Source organism: Lontra canadensis, unplaced genomic scaffold (assembly GCF_010015895.1).
Source record: "Lontra canadensis isolate GAN:19392208 unplaced genomic scaffold, GSC_riverotter_1.0 scaffold18, whole genome shotgun sequence".
Lineage (NCBI taxonomy): Eukaryota > Metazoa > Chordata > Mammalia > Carnivora > Mustelidae > Lontra > Lontra canadensis.
This window is the reverse complement of record NW_022631012.1, coordinates 17,644,849-17,660,006: the sequence shown is the minus strand read 5'-3', so window position 1 is coordinate 17,660,006 and position 15,158 is coordinate 17,644,849. Positions and strand designations below refer to the sequence as shown.

Sequence of the window (15,158 nt, the reverse complement as noted above, 5' to 3'; positions counted from 1 at the left end):
ACAGCAGGGTCCCGGGGCTTACAGTTGAGGTTTGAAAACTGCAGCCGCGTTGCGGGGCCGTGCTCTAAGCCAGACCCCACCTCGGAGGCCGGGAGAGCCAATCCGAGCGCGCACAGAGGGCGGGGCTATCACGTGACGGCTGGGGCGGGGCGCCGGCCGCGGCGCGTGCTGAGGGGCGGACTTGGGGGGCGGTGCCCAGAGCCGGAGAGGGTGTGGCCCGTGAGGCGGGAGGCCGGGCGCGGCGGCGGAGCAGGTGGGGCACGCGGGTAACTGCGGCGAGGGAGGGGTGAGACGGGCGAGGGAGGGGTGAGACGGGCGCTCGCCGCCGGGGTTGAGCCGCCGGCCTTAACTTGGACCAGGTGCTCCGTTCCCTGCCTTCAGAGCGGTCAGTCCGCGAGGCGCGAATATGTGCACACTGGCAAGAGGAAGAAATACAGTTAGCCCCAGCGGCTCACTCGTTCCCAGACTTCGGGACCCACCGGAGACGGGCTTCCTGACCCTCCCTAGTCACCTTCCCTGTGACGTGACACCACGCCGAGAGCGGAGACCCAGTTCGCGTCAGCCTGGCCAACATCAGCACCCCGTGGGGTTGTGGAGCCCGAGCCCGGCTGCTGCCGTTGGCCCGAGGAAGCGCCGGGCGTCCCGAGGCCGGGCGGAAGGCCGTGTACGGCGAGCCTGAAGAGGGCCAGTGGCTGACCTTCCATGTAGGGCGCTAAAGCGAGAGATGAAAGCCCGCGGCGGCCACTCAGGATCCGTCGTCCCTTGAAGAGAATGAAAAGGTTGCAAGTTCTGCGCAAGACACGATTGAATTTTTTTTAAAAAATATGTATAATCTAGGATTGGTTGCAGAGTATATTGACAGTAATTGGAGAAGATGACTAGGAAAATATGTCGGGAGAGAAATAGTTCTCTTTCAAAAGACTAACACTCGGGCAGTATTTATTATTTAAGATTTATTTATTCTAGAGAGAGAAAGTGTGTGAGCGTGAGAAGGGGCAGAAGGAGACGGGAAGAGAATTCTCAAGCAGATCCCCGCGGAGTGCTGAGCCCACCTGGGACTCATCCAAGGACCCTGAGATCATGACCTGAGACAGGAGTCAGCTGCCTAACCAACCGAGCTGCCCAAGGGCCCCCCGGTCAACATTTAAAGAGGAGGTTTTCTTGTTCTATCCCAGTAAGCCAAGCAAATTCCCATGAAGCCATCTGTTAACTCTTCCATACTGTATTTTTCTAAGATAAATGCATAAAATGCCTTATAATCACTTAATGAAGTCTGCTTGTTTTTACTTAACGGATTCATCCCAATTTAATGTGTCACTTGGAGAATCCTGCTTATATCTATCGAGTTTCTTGCTGCTAACAAATGAACTGACTAGAGAGGTCTATGGTTAGCATGGAAACAAACAACCGAAAAGCCACATGCTGAAATGGACTTTTCCGCTATCGTCATCTAAGTGTTCACAAACCAGTAAGACTTTTCCCATTTTTCTTTTTTGAACACTGGGGTGGCATCCCAGAGGTCTCAGTACCATCACTGGAACCAGTAATCTCTGGGAATCACAAATATCATCAGAATGATTTTGGGTATGTGTGTGTGTAATGCTAGAACTCCTCAATTACATTTGATCAATTGCCAGCTCTTAATCTCTATACACTCAATCTGCTTTCTCCTCTGTCACCAACCCAGTCACATGTCACTTCACACCTAGAGGCAGACCTTCCTCCATCACTGCTTTAAACCAACCCTCCTTACTCACAAGCCCTGGGCTCTAACCATCAGCTTCTAGAGGATCTTTTCATATCTTGCATTTCCTGCCCCTGCCTTGCCTCCAGATTTTCACCGTCTCCTCATCAGCACCTGCTCACCAATTTTCAACTATAAGAAGGCTTCCCTCTCCAGAAATCAGAAATCTTTGCTGATTTCTCCTTTCCACTCTCAGCCTGATCACCTCTTTGCCTTATTGCTTAGTACAGGGCTCATACTGTATTTTTTCCATATGTTTCTTTTATGCCCCTAAATAGATTCTTAACCCTTGTGCCTAATGTCAGATTTGCCAGCCAGGATTTAGCACATTATCCCAAAGAGATTCAGCTATACTTGCTTGGCCTCAGGCACTGTGGTTCAAGTAACAGGGACTTCCTGGTGTTGAGAAGTGGACTGTGCCATCTGTGGCCTTACAATAAAATTCAGGAGTCAGTTATGTCCCTTCATCCAATTGCATTTACCTAAAGTCATTCATAACCTTATCAAAGATGCATGTTTTGTTCTCATTCCTTTGAGTAGGAAGTCTTCATGTGACCTGATGGTCATTTTGTGGGCATTGCGTCTGACCACACAGTTCATTAAATTGATCCTCAGATGCCACATACTGACCACGGATGGTGGTTGCTATGGGCTTTGTACCTGCCAAACCCGTATGTTGAAGTCCTAATCCCCAGGACCTCAGAATGTGACTGTATTTGGAGATCAGGCCTCTAAAGACATAATTGGAATAAAATGAGATTATATAGATGTGAGGTAATCCAGGATGAAGAGACTACACCATCAACAAAATGAAAAGGCAACCTATTGAAACAGGAGGAAATATTTGCAAATCATGTGTCTGGCAAGGTGTTAACATTCAAAATATGGAAAGAGCTCGCACAACCTCATAGCAAAAAACAATCTGATTTTATTTTTTTTTAATTTTTTTAAATGATTTTATTTATTTATTTGAGAGAGAGAAAGAGAGAAAGCGAGCATGAGAGGAGAGAGATCAGCGGGAGAAGCAGACTCCCTGCCGAGCAGGGAGTCCAATGTGGGACTCGATCCCAGGACTCCAGGATCATGACCTGAGCCGAAGGCAGTCGCTTAACCAACTGAGCCACCATGAGCAGTAGATCTGAATTTAAGAAGTCATACATGTGGCCAACAGGTAAATGAAAAGATGCTCAACATCACTAATCATCAGGGAAATGTAAATCAAAACCACAATGAGATGTTACCTCATGCCAATCAGAACGGTGATTATCAAAAAGACAAAAAAAGGAGCAAGTATTGGTGAAGATGTGGGGGACAGGGGAACCTGTGTGAACTATGTAAATTGGTACAGTCACTATGAAAAGTATGGAGGGTTCTCAAAAAATTAAAATATGCCTACTATATGATCCAGTAATTCCACTTCTGAGTATCCAAAGAAAACAAAAACATCAACTCAGAAGGATATATTCACTCCCATGTTCACTGCAGCATTATCTATAGTAGCCAAGATATGGAAACAACCTAAGTGTCCACCAGTGGATGAATGGTTAAATTGTGATACAAATACAACGTAATACTATTTGTTCATAAAAAGGAATAAAATCTTGCCATTTGCAACAATATAGATGGACCTCAAGTTGAAATGAATGCAAAGTGAAATAAGACAGAGAAAAATAAGTACTGTATGACCTCACTTATATGTGGAATTAAAAGTGAAATAGAACAAAAAAATAAGCTCATAGATAAACAACAGATTGGTGGTTTCCAGAGATGAGGGGTGAAGGAGGTAGAAGAAATGGTGAAGGGGGTCAAAGGTAGAAGCTTCCACTTATAAAATAATTAAGTCATGGAGATACAATGTACAGCATGATGAGTATACTTAATAATACTGTATTGCATATTTGAAAGGTGATAAGAAAATAGGTCTTAAAAGTGCTCATCACTAGGAAAAAAAACGTATTGGTAACTATGTAGGGGGACGGTTGTTAACTAGACTTACTGTGGTGATTATTTTGCAATGTACAATACGTCCAATCATTATGTTGTATACCTGAAACTACTATAATATTACCTGTCAATTATGTCTCGATTTAAGAATAATTCTGAAAAGAGAGATTACAACACAGCCTGAGGGGTGACCCAGTGAGGAAAACAATGAGAAGGTCGTCACCTGCGAGCCAGGGAGCGAGGCCTCAGCGGAAACCAAACATGCTGACATCTTGATCTTGGACTTCTAGCTGCAGGGCTGTGAGAAAATCATCCTCTGTTGTCCAGGTCATCCATTCAGAGCTGATTGTTACGGAAGCTCTGGCAGGCTGATACAGCGGTCCTTTCAGGTGCTGCCCATGAATCACCGTCCGTGACCAGGCCTGGGGGTCCTTTGTGTTCGCGCCACGGTATTCGCCACGCCGTGCCCAGGAAAGCGACCCTCCCCCATCCCACCAGGTTCATCACCAGAAGCTGAACACATAGGACAGGGGATATCTGGACTTAGCCTCCCTGATCGCACATTTATTCCCTACAGATGCACAGGAAGGTGGAATTTTACACAGCAAAGAAGGCCCGAATTTAAAACTCCTACCGTGGACATATGCTCCTTCTGAAGAAAGCCTTACCAGTCATTACTGTGTCAAGACCCTACAGTTCAATCCATGTGGCAAGAACCAAATAGACGCTACTACCTGTCTCCAGCTGGATAAGCCAGAAAATTGTGACCAGGCTAAAGGCGACCAGACACAATCAGGGAGGCAAGACCCTCTGAAGGGGCTTGGCTCGAACCTGCACCCAACAGGGGGACTCAGGCTGCGTGGACACAGGCTGGTCCACATGGAGGGAGGAATGCTGGGTAGGTCACACTGTGTTAGCCATGGTGCCTACAGCCCATCCCAGTCTGGGGAGCACTGGGGACCGCAGAGTCCTCACATACCCTGGCTCTCTTAAACCCTGTTAGCAAAGGTAATTGGGGGAAGTCTTTCCTGATGAGAGTAATGAGTCAGACTGGTACAGAGCGATGCTATTCTTTTCCTCAAAGGGTGATACTTGTCTTTTTTCCAAAACATCTATGACTGATGATCTAGGTTGCCATTCAGACCACCCACCACACCACAGGTGATAAACTCCAAAACCATCAAAAAAGGAATATCATGCAAGCTGCATGTCTTTTTTTTTTTTTTTTTTTAGATTTTTATTTATTTGACAGAGAGCGAGATCACAAGTAGGCAGAGAGGCGGGTAGAGAGAGCAGGGAAAGCAGGCTCCTGCTGAGCAGAGAGCCCGATGCGGGTCTTGATCCCAGGATCCTGAGATCACGACGGGAGCCGAAGGCAGAGGGTTTAACCCACTGAGCCACCCAAGCGCCCCTGCATATGTCGTTTTAAATGTTCTAGTAGTTACATTTAAAAAGTAAGAAAAAACGGGTGAAATTAATTGTAATATTATATTTCACTTAACCTGGTATATCCAAAATATTGTCATGTAAATATGTAATCAATATGGCATTATTTTTTTAAAAGATTTTGTTTATTTATTTGACACAGAGAGAGAACACAAGCAAGGGGTGGGGAGAGGGAGAAGCAGGCTCCCTACTGAGCAAGGAGCCTGATGTGGGGCTCATTTCTAGGACCCTGAGGTCATGACCTGAGCTAAAGGCAGATGCTTAACCAACTGAGCCACCCAGGTGCCCCTCAATATGAACTTATTAATGAGATATTTTACACACTTTTTTCTTTCATATTGTCTTAAATCTGGTGTATTTCACACCACACATTCCAATTTGCATATGAAATTTTCATTGGAAACACTATATTTAGATTACACAAAATTTACTGTTGAAAAAAGAAAAATCACATCTGGATGTTGTTTCAAACACTGAAGTTTTCAGTAACTGAATGGAGTATCGGTTTCTTAATTCAAAGTTAATTAAAATGAAATAAAATTGTGATGCAGTCACAGCAGCCACGTTTCAGGTGTTCTGTAACCACATGTGGTTGGTGCCTACTGCATTGGACAGCCCAGGTCCGGGGGCTAGACATGTGCCTTCCAATTGCTTCTAAACCTCAAATTGTCTAATGGGGTGCTAGGCACACTGAAGGTGCTCGATAACTCGTAGCATCGGGGCAGTTGGAAACATCAAAAATCCGTAAGACTCAGTAGCCCAATTCCCTTGTTTTAGAAGGGAGACAACACAGAATGAGAGAAGGTAATGGGCTAGCAGCAGAGCACACAAATGAACTAGTTGCTGGGTATCTGCACAAGAATTGAGGTCTCTTGATCCTTAATCCCAAGGTCTTTCTATGTCATTGCCTTAGCCATACTTCGGGGCGGGGGGGAAACCCAGATTTTAAAATTTATTTGAATAATCACTTGAATGATGTGGACAAAGAAATATTTATAGCCGAGTTGTAGTTGCTAAGCTGATAAAGACAATTCTAGACTATCTAAGGGCTCCTTCCACTCTGTCTGGGGTCTAATCTGTCAGTCCGTCTACCTTGGTCTGTCACCGCTTGGAGCTGCCTCACTGCACATCCGTCTGTCTTGCCCTGCCCCAGTACATCCGGTCACATTTTCTGGTCTCCAGCTGTCTTCTGCCAGCTGCCTACCACAATTTGCTTAATGTTGTGCTTCAGAGAATCCTTTATATTTGCAAATCAAAGCATTCAGTAGAAACTGCAGCAAAGTTGGAGAAGAGCTTCTACCCTCCAGCCATGAACAGAACCCTGAGGTCCTGCCTCCTGGTAGCTGCAAGAGGGAGCGGATGTATGCGTGGTTAGGTGTGTGGCATCAGGCAGACCTGCATTCGTGTCTCAGTTCTGTCCTGTTCCTTTCGTGTGACTTTGGGCAACCCTCAGTTTCCTCATCTGTGAAATGAGGATAATAATAATAGCTACTTCTGTGAGATTTAAGTACAACAGTGCACATGGACCCCATTGCTGGACAAGGGTACGCCCTCAGTTCATGAGAGGTTGTTATTTTGCAGGGATCGGAGTTACATGTATTTGGAGGGTTATGTAAACTTGGCTCACTCACAGCATCTTGTGACTAGAAAAATGCCTGAAACATAGTAGGTCCTAAATGAATGTCCGTCTAATGACTTTATAAGATACTTATGGTTTCCCTCACCTTTTAAGATTGACGTTAAGAGAAATGTTTGGGGGAGGGGGATGTGATAAAGTCACTGATAAGGAAAGAGGAGAGGGAGGTGGCTGCTTCTGCCTTCAGCCTCCCCGTGGTGGAGGCACCCAGGTTCGAAATGAAGCTGTGGGATCGACAAATGTTGCCGTCCAGGGCTGTGCACGATAAAGGAATTAGAGTCGCTCATGTCTAAAAGGAAGTAGATATTGAGTAGAACAAAGACATAAATGTAGGGTGTAAAATCATCACTTACTTGATTTGAGTAGATAAATGCCTACTAGTTCTCCCCCTAAAATCTCCTTTCTTTCTATTCTCCTAGGAAACTTCCTCTACCAATGGCATATTCCATCAACCATGACCTGATGTCCCATTCCCCAGGCAAATAGTAAAGCTTCCAAGAAACTTCCACTGAATCAGTTTTCTTAAAACAGACAGCAGTAGGTAAAGATAAGGCAGAGCCAACTTTTAACCCCCACCAACTCCCTTTTTGGGAATGGTCCTTGCCTCAACTGGCTTAAGGTGACATCATGAGCATTGAGAGGTCAATCTAGTCCACCAGCTGAGTACATTCATGGCACAAAAGTGTTGGTAATTTGGGAAATGATAATATTAATGACTATCACAACACCCCTAACACGATATTCAAAGCATCCTTGAGTTTTTGCTATAGTTAGCTTTACCTCTAAGTCTATAGAATAGCATTTCATAGCTTCATTTTCACAAAAAAGGATGTAGGTATACAGCTGTTTAGAAACCCTTTAAAGGGCACATATTACTAGCTGTGAGACCTTGAGTATGTAATAATATATCCATGCCTCTCTTTCTTTTCATCTGTAAAATGGAAATGATAATATACCCCACAGGATAAGACTAACAATAGCTTATAAATAATGAACCTGACATTGTTTTAAATGTGCTATTTGTGTTTACTCATTTAATACTCACACTCCTATAAGCAAAGTGCCAAGTTTTCCTCCTTCAGAGAAAGAAAACTAAGGGACAGGGAAGTTACATAGTCTGAGTCACTAGTGGAGTTGTCACCAGGAGAGCCAGGAGTCAAGCTCGCCCTCTACTATCTGGTCCTTTACTGTGGACTACTATTAAATAGTAGTGGGTATTTAATAGCTATGGTGATCAATAATAGAGTAGAGGGTTCTTGGGTGTTTAATTCACCTTAGTGCCTGGAGTCCCTGATCTTTTCATCTTTTTGTTTCCTCTCACAACTACCATTCCAAAATTTTTTCATTTTAGAAATATAAATATAATATAAATTACAATATATATATTGTATATGACACATACTATATATATAAAATATATAATATTTTATAATAAAATAAATAAAATGTAATATTTTATAATATATAATATAATTTTATTATATATAAAGTATATATAATAAAAATATAAATACAAATATATAACAAAAGCAAGAAGAAGGGGCTAGAATGACCCATGTGCTAATGGATTAAAGTTAGAGACATTGGTTTGAACAATGTTGAACTTAACATAGATGCAAACGTTTACACGTAGAAATATTTATAGATAGGCATAGATATGCGTCAGAGCATGTAGAAGCAATGACAGTACAAGAAGCATACCTACCGCTCAGGCCTTGCTTTCCCATATGATTCTCTAATAAAAGGAACCAAGGCTCCTTGGAGAAATTGATGTTTCTAGGAAGAGGGAAGGAAATATGTCAAAGGGACCCAGGAGCCAACTGAAAGAGCTCCCAACGACCAAAGCTGGGACAATCTGAGCCACCGTGTTAAATATATAAAGTAGTATTGGATTATAAACCAAAGAGTAACGTAGATGTGCATGAGTATGTACTAATATAGAAAATGATTGAATAAGTAAATAAATCTTCCCTACATACAGAAGAATTCTGAATAATTTATATAGCTACTCTTCAAGTTGATGGAGTGCACTCCCCCCTCCTTGAGTGTGGGTTAGGCATAGTGACAGTCTTCCAAAAGGACAGTGTGGAAAGGTAGGGGAAAAATTAATTTTACAGTGAAAAACTTCTGACAGCCGGGTGACAGTCACTTACCTCAAGCCAAGTGTCAAGGTTAACAAATAATCACAAATCACGTTAACAGCACCTATCCTTCACATGGTATAAAGACGATGATATTTGGTCTCTGTCGTCTTCCTCCTCAGAACTCATAACGCCCATTTACCCATGAGAAAAACATCAGATAAATCCCATTTGAGGGACATCCTACAAAATTTCTGGCCTCGTCTCCTTAAAACTGTCAAAATCATCAACAAGAGAAATCTTTTAATCAAAAGAAACAAACTGAGGGTTGCTGGAGGGGAGAGAGTTAGGAAGGATAGGGTGGCTGGGTGATGGACACTGGGGAGGGTATGTGCTATGGTGAGTGCTGTGAATTGTGTAAGACTGATGATTCACAGACCTGTACCCCTGAAACAAATAATACATGATATGTTAATTTAAAAAAAAAGGAGGGGAAGTCTGAGAAACAGTCACAATCGAGTGGTATCTAAGGCAACGTGATGACTAATTGTGGTATCTTGCATGAGAGTTTGGAACAGGAAAATGCCATTGAATAAGAACTTAATAAAGTATGAATTTTAGTTAACAATATGAATTAATATCAGCTAATTAATATCAGTTCATTAATGTAAGATACTACTAGGGAAAACTGGTTGCAACATAGTCTCTGAACTATCTTTGCAATAATTCTGTAAATCTAAACTGTTCTAAAATAAAATAGTCGTGTAAAAGAATGAATGACTCTCGGGGCGCCTGGGTGGCTCAGTGGGTTAAGCCTCTGCCTTCGGCTCAGGTCATGATCTCAGGGTCCAGGATCTAGTCCTACATCGGGCTCTCTGCTCAGCAGGGAGCCTGCTTCCTCCTCTTTCTCTCTCTGCCTCTCTGCCTACTTGTGATCTCTGTCTGTCAAATAAATAAATAAATAAATCTTTTTTAAAAAAATTGAATAACTCTCATTGCTTAAAATACCCACATTTAGAGTTCCAGAATCAGAAATTAAAGCCAGAAATCATCTCTGCTGCTAAAGGAGAGGATAAATCCATAAAATAACCAAAATACAGGTGTGCCTGGCTGGTTCAGTCAGTTAAGCATCCAACTTTTGATTTTGGCCTAGCTCATGATCTCAGGGTGGTAAGATCTAGCCCCCTGTTGGGCTCTGCACTCATCGGGCAGTCTGCTGGAGATTGTCTCTCTCTCTTTGTCTCCCTCTGTGCCTCCCTCCACCTCTCTCTCTCTCTCCCTCAAATAAATAAAATATTTTAAAGAAAATAACCCAAATACAGTCCTGCCGTTATTTTTGCAGTCTATGCAAATTACTATACTAGCACATCTACGTTACTCTTTGGTTTATAATCCAAATATAGTAGTATATTTGATGTATAGTATATTTGATGCAGGCCCAATCCTGTCAACCTCTGAGAAAAATTTCCAAATTTTGAATAAAAATATATGTGACAGGAATGCAGAAAGGGATCCAAAGAGGGGTGCCTGGGAGGTTCAGTCAGTTAAATGTCTGCCTCTTTTTTTTTTTTTTTTTTTAATCCAGTATTTTCTAAAATCCTACGGGCCATTCAACAGGTCTGTAGCAGTAATTCAGCCCATTTCTGAGTCCCCTCCTTTTGTCAAAGGGATCCCTTTAAAACACCCAAGAGCAAGCAGAGGCTGACACTAGCAAGGGGGAACTATCCTCCCATCCCCACTTTCTGCTGTAAAGGTCCTAAATTCCAGTAAACTGGGTCTGTTGGGGGAAGGCGGTTTAACTCCAGCTTTTTTTTCTTCGACAACTACTGTTGTTAGTGAAGAATTTGGGATTTGGGGTAATTTAAGGGATATTAGTCTGACTGTCTCAGGATGGGAGGGGGTATTTGTGCTATATCCCCTAACCCGATTCCTATTCAATTCCTAAACTCCCTGGAAACAACCATGCTTGAGGGCTAGATCAGGGCCTCCTGGAATATTCCAGAAAAGCAATGAGGTCGTGATCCTGCAGAGGCAGGGCTGAAATCAGAGAGCATGAACCCAGAGTCCCAGGATGGAGCCCCCCATCCGGCTTTTTGCTCAGTGGGGAGTCTGCTTCTCCCTCTGCCCCTCACCCCACTCACGCTCGCTCTCTCTCAAATAAATAAATAAAATCTTAAAAAAAAGAAGGGGATCCAACGAATTGTATGTGTCAATATAATATAAACCATCTAATTTCCATCACAAAGTGAATCTTTCATCTAGCAAGTCTCAAACTGTAGTAGGGAGACTCTACACCTTTTTAGGCAGTCCCCAAAGTCAAAATTATTTATACCCTTTTCATTCTTATTCTCTCACAAGTGTGTAATTCTGTTTTCCTAAGACTTCAGAGTGTGTGACATAACAACAAATTAGTGTAAAAGCAGGTATGTTCTCATATCTGCCCATACCTGACTCTTTTCTATTAAGCCAGAAATTAGATTACAAAACATGTAAAACAAATGCCACCTGTATCATCACTTTCTTTTGTTTTGCTTAATACAATGATTTTCATAAAGCATGTCATTTATGTTAACGTATAATTTTTGTTATCTTAAATGAATTAATAAATACATTTAAAACTTCTCTTTTAATTTCTTATATGCTGAAAATAGGCAATTACAACCCACATAGGTAAAAATCCCTTTGGGGTTCTTTGTAATTTTGAAAACTAGAAAAATTGAGAACTACTGGTCTAATCATAGGGACAAGTTTGGTCTCCCTGCTTTGGAACTCACGTCATTCCATGGATACATTGTATCTTCCTCCCTCCAGTATTAGAGAATTTCTCACCTTTGAGTCTGAGGAGGCGAAAGTGCCAAATACTCACGCTCCAGCCTCACGTGCAGCTCGGGCGGGAGTAGTTACCCCAGGTTCTATCAACCACCTGTACACGCCTGAGCCTTGATCTGGAGCAAGTGAGGCTAGAGCCAGGAGCAACTCAGTGACAGAAGGAGAAGTGGCAGGGAAATAGGTCCCTGAAGGGACACTTCTTGTGGCCTCTCCTTTTTTTTTTTTTTTTTAATTTTTTTTAAGATTTTATTTATTTATTTGACAGAGTGAGAGAGATCACAAGTATGCAGAGAGGCAGGCAGAGAGAGGGGAAGCAGGCTCCCCGTTGAGCAGAGAGCCCGATGCGGAACTTGATCCCAGGACCCTGAGACCATGACCTGAGTTGAAGGCAGAGGCTTAACCCACCCAGCTACCCAGGCGCCCCATTATGGCCTCTCCTTTGTCCACTCTCAGTGGTTTCTACAGCACAAACCGTAGCCTAGAATCCCACTGGGCGGCAGGAGTGTTGTCTTCACCTGAAAAACCCATGTGTGTGATTTTGAATACTATTCCTTGGTTATCTTGCCTTGACCCTGGTTCTCCAGGCCAGATCTCTCTTCTGTGAGCTACGCAATATCCTTCAAATACGTTCCTTTGTAGTTTCAATCATCCAGAGACGTATAATTGCTTGCAGTTAATAACTCTGAACAATCATACCAAGAACTGCTTTCTGAGTTAACTTTTGTAGTTATGTATCTCGGTTTATTTTAACATGAGCCTTTCCAGAATTCCACAAACAAACCATGGTTAACTAAAGGAAAGAAAAAGTGAAATAAACTTATTTCTTGCTTTATCTGCTATAGAAAACAAGTAACTACATAAATAAACGCTTAGCATTTTGATAGATGAAAAAAAAAATGTTGGCCATCTATTCTAGCTGTAAACTTTTAGCTGGATTTTGGGATTGTGATTGAACTTTTAACCAGCAGAGTGTAAGGTTTTCACTGTGTTACTTCCTGGTTATGCAATTTCTATAAAATGGGCAAGAGGCGCTGAAGAAAATGAGTGATGACGCCATGCCATGGGCTTAGTTCATTATAACTCATCGCAAGTACCTCGAGCAGTTGTGAGCCAATCAAAACAGAAATGTTCTGACACATTTGAGAGTATCTTGTTTTACAGAGTGCTTTAAAAAGGCATGAACAGCACACAAGCTTTCAAACATACCAAATTGTCCAGAAAGGATTTTGGAACTGGTTCCTATGAAGTACTCTTCATTATTATTTTATACGATATATAAAATATAATGCTTTTCTGTCTGAGCTCCTAGGGCCTGGAATGGTTCTGCCTTCTACAGTTTTTGCAAGCAAATTTTAAAATATTTTATTCTGGTCATTTTCTTGCTAGACTTCAATGGTGAAAAGTATGTGGGCCAGTTAGGCCCTTCAGAGCTTCCCATTTCATGATGATAACTCAGATTATTAGGGACTTAAATTAATTTCAACCAGACAAAGTATCTTCTACAATTGAAATACTACCTCCAATTAAGGATCCTTTCAAGTAGTGCCTTGAAATAATCCAGGAAAAACATACAAGGAAAGTAGCCTGTCCTTTTGTCCAGGTTTGAGTTTAGTTAGGGGTTCTTGGATCTAGGTTCTGATATCTCCGCAGCTAAGTCTCAGAGGAAAGTTTTGTTTATAGGAGAAGTCAACAGAAAAGTGTTCATCAGCACACCTCACCTTGGAAACCTGTTGAGAAATGAAAAAGCAGGCACATGTGATAACCAATGATAACCTGTTTTTCTCAAGCCTAAATTGGGGGTGCATCTTTTAAAATGAGGTGTTTTTTTTTTTTTTTTTTTTCGTTTTGTTTTTTAACACTTTGCAGATGATTATCTTGGTGTACTTGAGAGAAGCTGCACAGGCATCAAGTCATTAGTCTGTGTCTTCCTGATTCTCACCCAGGGTGTTTGTCTTTCTCTCCACTTGCTAAGAACAGGAAATTGCAGAAATAAAGATTTAATCAGTTCCCCTTTCTTCAGGGAGCCTTGCTTGGTTTAACCGAGGTCGGTAATACATTTAGATTTGCCCAAATAAGTTATACAATTTATTTGAATAGGCTAGTTTTGTGTAATTTTAAAACATGTTCTTCTCACTACGAAATTTATCTCGGAGAAGGTTGCCCTTTGAAAGGAAAAATAGGCAACACCTTGGAGACACTGTCCATTACTCACCGACCTAGAAAAATCCCCTTCTAGTAACTCAGGCCCAAGCAGTTCTAAAAGGCTTCTAGGTCAGCCATGTACGCAGAATGTGGCGCAGAATTTATTCCTATTAACGGCCCCTGAAGTCCGTACAGCATTTTAGTTAACATGGAGCTTCCACAGGCTGTGTTTTGTCTGAGCCTCAACTACCCTGAGGGTATTGGGAGCAAGGCTTACCACACCCCACTTGACAAATGAGGAAAAAAGACTCTTGGGAGTGACTTTTCCAATTGAGGTCTGGGTTCTGGTCTAGAAGCGAAGATTGTAAACCCTCCGGGACTACCCCTAAGAGACAGGAAATCCAATGAGCAAAATGATCTGACCTGCTTTCTCGCCTCCCACATCCCCACCCTTTCTCTGAGACAGTAGAAGAGGCCTTACCATAGAGCCACCTTGGACAACAGGGAAGGAAAAGAGGCTGTAATTTGTCAGCAGGGCCCAAAGTCTGGAGGGCAAGCCAGGCTGAGCCCTTTGGTCATTTTGCCTGCAACCACATATAGCACTGTTACTACCCCAAAACTTACCATTCCTGTGTTCCCAACTCACTGACCCCCACTGCTGCTCCGGATTGCCTGGGCACTTTGGGGTGGGGAATTAGGAAAATCCAGAATGATGTACCACCCCAAGTAATAAGATCTAACACAGAACTAAGAATTCCAAGTCAGTAGCCGAGGTTCACGGAAGATATTTAAATGAAAGGAGGGTACCTGTTTTTTAAAAGCTAGCACTCTGTAATGAGATTACATGAGCACAAAGGATTAAAGTTTTTGTAGTGAAATGACAGGAATGTTTTAATAAAGCATGATCGTGCTTTTTCATGCAAAATGCTTTGTAAATGTCATTTACTTAATTCTTGAAACATAAGCTTGAGATAGTCTTTATTACTCCTGCTTCTCGCATAAGGAAACTCAGGTTCAGAGAAGTTAAGTGACCTGCTTGAGGTCATACAGTGGAAGTGGAGACAGACTTTGAACTCACGTAGCAAGTCCCATGGCCTTTTTAGGGTACCGCCTCAGGTACTGGATTACCTGTTCCCATTTCTTAATTCCCAAACGTCCCATCTCCATAACTCATTACACAAATGAGTTTGTCTTCCTGTAGTGGAAAGTTACTTATCTGGTAGTCTAACTTTTAAGAAACAGGAAGTCTGCAAAAAACCTCTTCTGAGAAGCAGAGTAGATGTTACAGCTGGCGTTCACATGTGAGAAGACTCTCGCGGGCGTTGAGTATGTCTTT

At 42.4% G+C, this 15,158-nt stretch overlaps 1 long non-coding RNA gene across 1 annotated transcript; it reads left to right on the top strand.

The window, feature by feature from the left end:
* Positions 1-6,273: 6,273 nt before the first annotated feature.
* Positions 6,274-7,274, top strand: LOC116869241. Its single transcript, XR_004382991.1, has 2 exons — positions 6,274-6,495; positions 7,190-7,274. It is a non-coding gene; the product is annotated as an uncharacterized LOC116869241 (long non-coding RNA).
* The last annotated feature ends 7,884 nt before the right edge of the window (positions 7,275-15,158 follow it).